At 33.0% G+C, this 9,532-nt stretch overlaps 1 pseudogene; it reads right to left on the reverse strand.

The window, feature by feature from the left end:
* Nucleotides 1–1,541: 1,541 nt before the first annotated feature.
* Nucleotides 1,542–8,683, reverse strand: LOC114170266 (annotated as a pseudogene).
* Nucleotides 8,684–9,532: the final 849 nt, after the last annotated feature.

Here is a 9,532-nt window from a genome sequence, read left to right on the forward strand (position 1 = left end):
GTAAGTGAAGTTTGAAAGTTGTTGATCTTGCTCATTTACCCACTAATACCTGTACTTTTTCACTTCAAATGCAACAAATATCGTGTCCATATCCTTGTTTTCATTAGGAATTCTTATCACGTCCGGTATTGCAAATTCCAATTTGAAGTCACAAAGTGTGCCCCAAATTTTGCATTGTTCAGAGGGAAACTGTTGACGAGAGAGATAAAATAGCCACATATGATCTGAGTGGTCCACAGATAGATCTATTCTCAAAACCATAGGAATTGTTTAATGTAAAAGCGTGTTGTTCTTGGAAAATTCAATTTACCTAAAATACCTGTACTGAATATTGCACAACACACAACACCAACCCAATTATTGTCATGAATAAGAGGAGAGGCATCTATGATTATTGAATTGTCCATGCTCACAAGCTGATTGTTGAACCACATTGGTATTTCACTTCTAGGGATAATATTTTTGACACTTTGGCGAAATAAAGTGGATGTAAGAAATTTCGCCTTGTACCACGACAAAGTTATGTTATGCGTTAATAGTTGTTTTCCAGCACAAAAAGAGATTAAAAGAAGGAGAGTGCAAGGAAGGATTATATGATTAAGGAAAGTGCCAAACGTTCATCTTCCTCTATTATATGATTAAGGAAGGATTCAAAATATTGAAACGAAAGTCTGTAAAGTTTTAAGGGCAAATGAGATTGTGAAAGGAGGTCATGCAAGTATTTTAATCGTTGTAAGTTTAAATAATTCAGTCTGAAAGTGTCCTTAAGGTTAGGTAATGTAACAAAATTGTTTCCCTTTAAATTTATCCTTTCTAAGCAACTTAACTTTCCAATGGCATCATCGATTTGAACTAAGTTACAAAATCTTAAATCAAGTATACACAAACAAGGGAGAGTAGGAGAGAAGGGCAACAAACAACTAACTGACTCTCTTTGTGCTCTAGAATACAACAAATCTAAACCAAGCTTCTTGAAATGTTGTGTATTCCTTGTTTCATCTAATAACTCATTATTAAAAAGTTTGGAACAACCAGAGACACTTAGATATTCAAGAGAATTTAGGCCAAATATGTTATTGGGTAAGCTTACTAAGTTTTTAGAGTATTTCAAATTCAAAACATTAAGTTTCCTTAGAAGATCAATCGATGGACTGAGTTTCCGAAGCTCTATCCCTTCAACTAGTTTTTCTGGCTAAAAAATTTGAGGCAGACACTGAAAAGGATAATTCTTCCAAGTAAGATATCCTAGTTCATTCGAAAGATGATTGAGACTTCCTGAAAAGTTCACATTCTCAAGTTTAAGTAATTTAAGATGTCTAATTTTCGATAGGCCATCTACCATCACACTTTTAGAATTTCCACATGAAATAATAACCATGACTTCAAGAATTTCAGTTGTCTACGGGCAAAGAATAAAATTGTTTTATTTTTCGAAGGATTTTCATATTCTAAAAAAATGGCAACGTAAAATTTTAATTGAATCTATTAAATTTACCTGATTGTTCAACATTGCTTTGCGGAAATCTTGGTAATCGCACAACCTACTCCTCTTTAGGGTTCCTTAGGTTATTCTTCTTTGACAATACATTGCCCAAGTCCTTCAACAAGTTATGCATATAAATAAACTCACTAGGATTTCTTATTAGTGATTTGTCAAGTAGAACTTGTAGACTATATTAAGGATCAAATCCACAAAAGTTTAGAACTTCATCCGTATACTTCTTATCAAAATTGGATAAAACACATGCAATATCCAAAAATATTTCTTTGTCTCCTTCATCAAGCTGATAAAAAATTATACGCAAAACATCCATAATATTTTTACTTTAATTTTCTTTTTGTCTAGCCAATACACTTTTCCATTGTGACACATTTCTACCAAACAAAGATGACCCAATAACTTTAATTGCCAAAGGATGACCTTGAGCATGAGATAGTACATCATAAGCCAACTTTTTATTATCACTCAAAATATAATTAACTTTGAAAGCATTTTTACAAAACAATTGCATATCATTTTCATTATTCAATGGATGGACTTGATAAATGTCATCTATAGAAACTACGATGATTATGCTCCCTCCACCTAAGCATTCATACAACAAACTGTCTCTGTTCCCTATAAACATCCTTAGTTGTTCAACTTCATCAACATTGTCAAGAATTACAACTGCCCTAGAATTGTGCAGCCTAGACCACACCAAACATGTTCCCTCAAAAGAATTCGAATTCTCTAAATTTTTCTCATTTAGAGACTGAGCAATTAACTACTTTTGTACACCTAATGAACTTGAATCTCGATATATTTTGCTTACATCATCAATAAAACAATTATAATCATATTAATGATAAATTCTTTCGTATAAAGCTCGAGCAAGAGTTGTCTTTCCTATGCCACCCATCCCACTTATTCCAACAACTTGAACATCATTAACTAATTCAAGACAGAATATTTGCTAATATTTCAAGTCGACTCTTTATCCCAACTAGTTCATCCTTTGGAAGACTACAAATTTTGGGACCCAAAATATTTGTTACGTTTTGAACAATTTCTTCAATTTGTACATATTGAGGCCTGAAATTTTAAAGGAATTGAAGGAAAATCACCATACAAAACCAAAAAGAGCATATAGGACAAAATAATGTATAAAGTAAACAATTTTAACTTTCAAAATATCATTTTCATCATTTGGACTTAGTTTGCATGTAGATAAATCATGACTGTTATGAAGAAAGTTCTAGAACCCAACAATATGCATAATGTAGTAAATAATTTGATCTTATTTATCGACTTTGCAATGGCGTGCTCATTAATTAGAGGTGCCAAATTGATCCATTGTCCATGGATTAGGTCTAACCAAAACCTTTTTGAAAAGTGGGTTAGGCACCAAGGGTGATCATGGATTGGATTTTCAAAGATTCAACCCAGATCCATTTTAGATATAAATAATTGGAGTAGGTTTTGGATCCAAATCCATTTTATTTGCAAAACTAGTTTGAATTTTTTTTTTTAAATCCAAATCCAAATATTTGGATCAAGTTCAAAATCCAGAATCCTCTTTTTATAAAAGAAATTTGAATTGATTTTTTGAAAACTTGTGTCATTGGAGCTAACACAATCGAATTTAGTAGAATTTCGGTTGAGGCTGACTTGGCCGAATATTCATTGGGTCGACTTAGCTGAATTTTGGTCACGACTGACTTGGCTTAATACAACCAAATTTCAGTTGAGGTCAACATCACCAAATATGTCCCAATTTTGATCGTGACCGACACTGCCAAATTTGATAGAATACAGCTAAATTTCATTCGGGGTCGACTAAGCCGAATACAACCAAATTTAAGTTATGGCTGAATCCGCCAAATTTGGGCTAGAGTTGACTCAGCCAAATTTTGGTCGGGGTTGACTCGACTGAATTCGGACAAATTATGACCGGTGAAAACTTGGCAGAATACGACCTAATTTTAGTAGAAGCCGATTTGACTAAATAAGGCCAAATTTTACCTAGGCTCAACTTTACCAAAAACGACCAAATTTGGGCCAGTGTTGGCTCCGCTAAATTTTGGTTGGGACCGACTATACTGAATTTGACCGAACTTTTAGTACGACATACTCGACCGAATACGACCAAATTTTGATCTCAGCCGACTCGATCGTATACGCAAAATTTCATAAAGGGGGATTCGCCCAAATTTGGGTCGAAATTTGGGCCAGGTTTGATTCGACCAGGGTCAAGTAGGTCGAATTTCTGCCGAGATCGACTCGGCCAAATTTTGATTAAGGCCGACTCGACTATGTTAGGCCAAATTTTAATCAGGGCCAACTCGATGGAGGCATGGTTAGGGTCATCACAGGCATTTTGGAGCAGTTGATGGAATCATGTCCAGGACCTTCAAAAAGATCTCGGATTAGCTTCAGATCATTGAATAGGAAATCTTTTGGTAATTTTTGTAATGTTTTTGTTTGGGCCTTATCGAACCTTTTAGTCGTGTTAGGCTTTTTGGTGTTTTGGCCCATAATATATAAGCCCTTGTGAAACATTTTGTATTGAGATTTGAGTATTATGAAACAGTGAGTTTTTATCTCAAGTCTGGAGGTTCTCCTTCGAACAACCGGTCCTTATCTTTGAATATTCGATTCAAAGTGGCGGATCTTCCTCACTTATCTTGGAACCTCCTCCAAGTGGCGTGATTTCGACCCGTTTCGCAAAACCCCCAATTGACGTCCTCCATTTTCTCCCATTTTTGTTCTAGGGTTTATACTCATTTTCATTCGAGGCAAATTTCATCTCCAAATTCGAGATGATCCTACATTACAACTCAACTAAATATGCCAAAATTTCGGCCAAGGCCAAATTTGACCAAATTTTGGTCGCGGTTGACTCGGTTGAATTCGGAATTTAGAGAATGGATATTCAATCCAAACAATATATAAAATGTAGATCAGATTGAAATCCACATTCAATAAAATTGATTTAAAATAGATTACACATTTAATAAAATGGATCTTAAATTAATTGGATTGGAACAAAAGTGGATTGGATAAAGAAAATTGAATTTTTTACCCACTCCCATTAGGCAGGCAGAGGAACAAATTAACTTTAACTTTAACTTATAATAAAACTTTAATTAAACTATTAAATACATCTTTAGTCGGACATTTATTCATGTGGATTAGACCAAATTGAGAAGCGTACAACAATAGAATTTTTGGAAAAAGTACTTCATGTGAGAACCTAGAAAATCTTGTTTTAAAATAATGAGATCTTATTATTATTTTAATGAATAAACTCATAAATATAAATAGAAATTTCATAAAAGGATCTCGTTACTTAAAAACACTCTATCTCTCTAGAAACACTTTTCTAGGACCTCTCTCTTCTCTTTACTTTTTCTCAATGTATTCTCATATGTTTGGCGATCAAAGGCTGCTAGGGTGATCCCTGCAGAGAAATCTCTAAGTTCGTCCAATCAATTTCCTCGATTGAGTAAGTTGATATTCTACTCAATTCTCAGACAATTCTTCTCCTCTTTTCATGTGACCAGTGATGGATCATTTGTAGATTATGGGGTTACCTTGTGAATTTTCTCTAATTAGTGGTTCTAATGGTGTACCCTGATCTTGTTTGACTTATTTCTAAAATTGAACTACGCGTTCAATAGCGTAAAAGGGGTTTGTGTTGTTGTTGGAAGCTGGGATTTGTTGATCAGGTAAAGGAAGCTAATAATTGTTAGATTGGAAGAATGTATCTTATCTAATTGTGATGTAATTAGAATTGCTAAAATGTGTGTTGTAATTTGGTGAATTACTGATGTTTATGCTTGAATTGAAATTTGATTGCATTACTTGAATTTTGAGGTAATTGAAGAGGATAAATTCCTGAGTCATGACCCTAATTAATATTACCAACCACTATTTTGAACAAGTGTCTACAATAACAATACCACTTAGAGTCATGAAAATAGATATTAGAATTCTAAAAAAAAGCCCAGAATTGTTGTTTTATGGTGTGACGCTAACCGGTAGAATTAGCGTTGAGCATTGGAAAATGCGAGGTAATTAGCGTTAAGCACCATTGTTGAGCGCAAATGCGAGACGTTTAACGCCGAGGGTTGGCTGAGTGGTCCCTTAGCGCTAGGAACACTATAGGTCTGGAAGAGATTTATTTTATGGACGCTAAGCAGTGGGAATTGGCCCTAAGCGCTGAATAATGTGAGGCAAATGGCGCTCAGCATTGGAACCTAACGCTAAGCACTAGTTGCCCTGTTTTTACTGTTTGTTGTTTTAATTTGTGTGAAAGGATTGAGTATGATTAATTTGAATTCTATAGCCTTTATTACCATGATATGCACGGAGTAGTTGGGTATGAGTATGAATTATGTTATTATGTAAAGAATTCCAAGGAGAAATTCTATGTGAAATTTTAGTGTACGCATCAACATAAGGATTTATTATCGGATTGGTATCCTTTCTTTAATAATTACTCAAGCTTAAATAAAAGAGAGTAGATTATGTGGTGAAGAGATGAAGGAGATCCTAGCCACAAGACTAGATCAAGTCCTAGGCGTGAAGGGGATTTACCTTGTTGATGGTTGGGTAATAACCCCTTAAGGCCAAACTCTACAGAGTTTGGGAACCATTAGCAGGTGTAGACCACCAGTGGATTCGATGTTAGATGCATGTATCCGGATAGTTGAGTCAGTGTTCTCTGTTTATATAGATAAATTATTAGGTTTGTTGTGTATTGGTATGACGTGTATGTTCTTGTTTTCAATTATAATATGATTCATTGTCTACATTAGCTTACCCTGCGTTGTTTATGCTATTGTGTCTTGTTATCTCTTTTGTAATGATCACTTAATTGTGTGAGCAGAGGAGAGTGCAGGTGAGCATACTCCTCTTCTTGGGAGTCGTGATACATTCTAGTAGATCATAGTATAAGATAAAGTAGTTTTGTCTGTTTAGACATAGTGACCCTTTTTATCTCAACATAAAACTTTTGTATATATTTTAATATTTGCTATGGTTATTTTGGGATAATTGTACTAATATTTTAATGTTCGTAGTTTACTATCTGTTTTGCCATATCACTTTATAATATTGTGTTTAATAGTTTATAACTATTAAATTGGATGTTACATTTTGGTATCAGAGTAGTAGTTCCTTTAGGATTCGTAGTTGTGAGCCTACTTAGTTTTTGTTGGGTGTTCTATGTGACACTTTTAATGGTCAAAACGGTATCCTTAAGTTTGACTGATGGTTTCTTTTCTCGATATGAACAGAGTTATGGCACCAAGGCCACATCCTCCCCCTCCGACCTCAAATAATCCTCATCTAATAGGTGCTATAGAAGCAATGATATCAACCATGTATAACAAAATGCTAATATGGTGAATCAGCACAACCTAGCCTTGCAACAGATTGAGTCTGCCAATTTAGCAGCGGAAGCGACACAACAAAGGCATTTAGACCTTCTATTTTATATTAATTATATTTAACTTTCGTGTTTAAATATGTAGAATGAAGTAATTTTATGATTTCATAATTAAATTGACAAAGGGCTTTGTACAATGTAAATGATAATTTTTTTTTGTGCTAACTACTTATTATTTTGGAGTTGCCTAAGTAAAATTGTGATTAACGCTTTATTAACTGTTGGATTAGGCTGAAAATTTTACATAGCATTCTTAAAAAATAGTTCTTTAATATGACTGGTGGGATTTTAAATTCAAGGTGTATACAAGGAGTAGTAAATATTTCATTCTCGCTTCGTTAACCTTGGTATACACCTCCAAGGGCGAGGTGTATACAAGTTAGGTCTCCACCTATTGTCCAATTTTGAATTACCTTGGTAAATATTTCATTCTCGCTTCGTTAACCTTTGCATCATAATGTTGTTTTTATGCATAGTTATTAAGACATAGTACTTAAATAATTTTTGCAGTTTGAACTAGCATCACTTACGTTATGTTTTGCGTTATTTTAAAAAACAAATTGATTCCAAATTCATTAACTGTTAGATTGAGCTCAAATTGGTTCGAGATGTTCTAGAGACATAGGGTTTTAGTTTCACCGATGCAATTTAGAAATGGAGGTGTGTGGCAAGAGATATGAATTTTACACTTTGGAGTAAAAACAAGTCTTTTAGAAAGTCAACAAGTCTCCTTGCAACTACCATGAAGTTTCCTACAATGGGAATTTCGACCAAGCTTCTCTATATGGTCAAAATAAACTTATCCTCACTAAGTAATCTTATAAATCTACCATCAATTCATCCTTATCCCTTTGTCCAAGATTTTTCCTATAAATAGGACTTCATTTCACACATCTTCACAAAATCAAAAATAATAGAGAAGGAGAGGTCTAAACTCTTGTAAGAAAATTGAAGTAGGAGAGGAAATCCAGAACCTTGAAGTCTTCATTTTCTTCTTAGAGTATAATTTGCATCTCCAAGGTAAGGGGGTTTTATCTCAAATCTCTAAGTCTTTATGTTAGCAAGTTTTCTTTAAGTATATAATCTATCTTCTTGATTTTGAAATTTTCATACATTATCTTGAAATTTTGAGTTGAAAAATGGACTCCTTGGTTATGAAAACCTTAAGTTAGGTTCAAGAATCATCTTATTGAAGTTTTAAACAAAAAGTTATAAATAAAACAAGTTTGCTATTTTACTTGTAAAATTTTATACAAAAATTATTTTTTTAATTATGTTTACTATTTTAATTAATTTTCTGTAAAGTTATTGTAAAAGAATGATTTATGCTTGGTTGTTGATTTTTAACTCTTTTTAATTTGGTTGTTTTGACTATTTTTATAATTATGAAAAAATAGAAACGCAATTGTTATGCTGCCAAAATTTTGTAAAAGACTCAAGAATTATAATGATAATGTGAAAGGACGATTATAAATTAAATTATAGAAATAAAGAATAAAATGGATTATATGGATTGTACAGAGATACACTAGGTATAAAGTCCAGAGAAAGGTCTGGTAGACCTAGTAGAATGGAGGGTGGTGATATAGATACCCTAGATTGACGTACATAATTAGTTGGGTATTCAAAAATTCACAAGCCTCACACTCTATTCTCAACCATCCTCTTAACTATATTGTAAGACCAAGAAGGTGGAATAACGCACATGTTGTATCCGTGAGAACGTTTAGCTTGTTGGCACTATCCATATTGGCGTAAGACCATTATATGATTCGGAAAAGTCTAATGATAGTGTTTAGGACCCAAAGTATATAAATAAAGAATATGAGATGAATATACTAATGAGTTGAAACTCATAATTATACGAATATGATTTAAAAGATTGAAAATGAGGATTTTGATATCCTAAATTTAAAACATACAAAAATGATTATTTTATTTATTAACTTGATTTTGATATTTTGGCATGGTTAGTTATGATATTATGAAGATTTAAACTTTTGTGAAGATGTTTCATTTAATTGAAAGTTTATTCAAATGACTATGTTTTGAAATGTTATGATGAAGTTTTAGAGTTAAGGAAAGACTCACCCTTACTTTCTTTATTTTTTCAGAGGAAGAAAATAGAGACCTAACATATAACAATGAGATTATCTAGCTTAACTTTTCATGTAACTTGGCTTCTGTTAAAGCTTCAACTGATATAGTATAACTTGTTTGTAAGGTATTTCAAACTAAGAAGTATCTTTACTTGGTTGTAAAAGTATAAACAAACTTCTGCTACAAACACCTATATGTATATTAACATTTTATTCACATAAATATCATGAATGTTTAACAGACTATACATTTGAGTGATGTATTTATTTTTTTAGTTTGGTATTTGTTAAATGAATACATATTAATTTCCCTTACACAAGTCAATTATACATTAGACAAGTAAAAAACATCTAGTAGCACTAGGTTTTAGTTGGGGTACAGTTTTGTATGATTCTAGAGCGACACACTCCTTTGTGTCAGAGTCTAAAGTTTAAGAGTTGGGTTTGCCTACTAAAGACCTGCAGTATGATCTGGTTGTATCTAATCTAGCATCTGGT

Source organism: Vigna unguiculata, chromosome 11 (genome assembly GCF_004118075.2).
Source record: "Vigna unguiculata cultivar IT97K-499-35 chromosome 11, ASM411807v1, whole genome shotgun sequence".
NCBI classification, from domain to species: domain Eukaryota; kingdom Viridiplantae; phylum Streptophyta; class Magnoliopsida; order Fabales; family Fabaceae; genus Vigna; species Vigna unguiculata.